At 48.3% G+C, this 1,533-nt stretch overlaps 1 pseudogene; it reads left to right on the forward strand.

Annotated features, from left to right (window-relative positions):
• Nucleotides 1-418: 418 nt before the first annotated feature.
• On the forward strand, nucleotides 419-536 carry LOC126177627 (5S ribosomal RNA; annotated as a pseudogene).
• The last annotated feature ends 997 nt before the right edge of the window (nucleotides 537-1,533 follow it).

Below are 1,533 nucleotides of genomic sequence, written 5' to 3' on the forward strand. Positions count from 1 at the left end.
TGTGAACAGGCTTCATGTATTTCATAACGGCTGTACTCGTTCTTAACAAAATGATGATGATGAGGTCCCATACTCCGTGACAGAACGTAGGGGAACGATGCGGGAGACCCGCACCGCTGTATTACGCAAGGTCCTAGTGGAGGTGGTTTGCCATTGCCATCCTCCGAATGGGGATGAATGATAATGATGAAGACGACGCAACACCCAGTCATCTCGAGGTAGGTGAAAATCCCTGACCCCGCCGGGAATCGAACCCGGGAACCCAAGCGCGGGAAGCGACTACTCTACCGCGAGACCGCGAGACCACTTTTAACAACATACACACTGCAAAACCGTATTTATCGGCCGATACCAGGCAGCGATTTTCAATTAAAATGTCCTCCCCAATACGGAAATTACATAATGTGTATACGAGTTCGGCAACGGCCTTGCCGCAGTGGATACACCGGTTCCCGTGAGATCACCGAAGTTAAGCGCTGTCGGGCGTGGTCGCCACTTGGATGGGTGACCATCCCGGCCGCCATGCGCTGTTGCCATTTTTCGGGGTGCACTCAGCCTCGTGATGCCAGTTGAGGAGCTACGCGTCCGAATAGTAGCGGCTTCGGTCAAAAACACCATCATAACGACCGGGAGAGCGGTGTGCTGACTCCACGCCCCTATCCGCATCCTCTACTGAGGATGACACGGCGGTCGGATGGTCGCTCGAGGCCCGAAGGCGGAGTGGAGTGTGCGAGTACACGTCGTGACGCAGGAAGTTCGGGTCTGGCAATGAGTGCACGGATAGCCGAAGCGGTAAAGGCGATCGCTCGCGTAATGCGGGAAATCCGGTTTCAAGTCCCAGTGCAGGTAATGATTGTTCCTATTCGTTTGATATACTTGGTTAAGCTCGCGAGAAGCCTAGTCACGTGACACAACAGCAGAGCTATAGTGCTTAAATTCAAAACTGTAGTGTCCATGACGATAATATTTCTGCGATAACGCATCATTACGACTGGAACCCCTTTCCCGACACGTCACGCCACCAGATTATGCCTCAAAACACGCGTTTTTAAGAGGACGTACATTTTATTATTTCCCCATCTTCAGATGTTTCAATTCATTTACGCGTCGTGGTCATATATATATATTACTTACGCCGTTTTACAATAACAGTTCTAAAAACTTCCGTTGCAAAATTACTTCACGTTGTTAGTGAAGAGACTCTTTCACGACTGGTAAATAAATCTAAACATCTTACGACGGAGTGCCAATAACAGTGAAAAGTCATCATGGAAAAATAAACGTTTGCAAAAGCGTTGAAATGATGCGGAATCTTCAGTAGAGGACGACTCATTAAAACGACCAAGTATGCTGATGACCTGCTAGTGTTCGCCAAAGTCAAAGGCAAGTGCAAAACATTATGAACCAGTTTGCGGAAACTGGGAGGAAATATGGCATGGAAATCAACATCGAGAAATCAAATGTGACGTGAATTTCAACCTCTGAGGATAACAGTCGACTATCGAGCACTAGTGAATGTGATACGGTTCGGGT

Source organism: Schistocerca cancellata, chromosome 3 (assembly GCF_023864275.1).
Source record: "Schistocerca cancellata isolate TAMUIC-IGC-003103 chromosome 3, iqSchCanc2.1, whole genome shotgun sequence".
In the NCBI taxonomy this organism is placed as follows: Eukaryota; Metazoa; Arthropoda; class Insecta; order Orthoptera; family Acrididae; genus Schistocerca; species Schistocerca cancellata.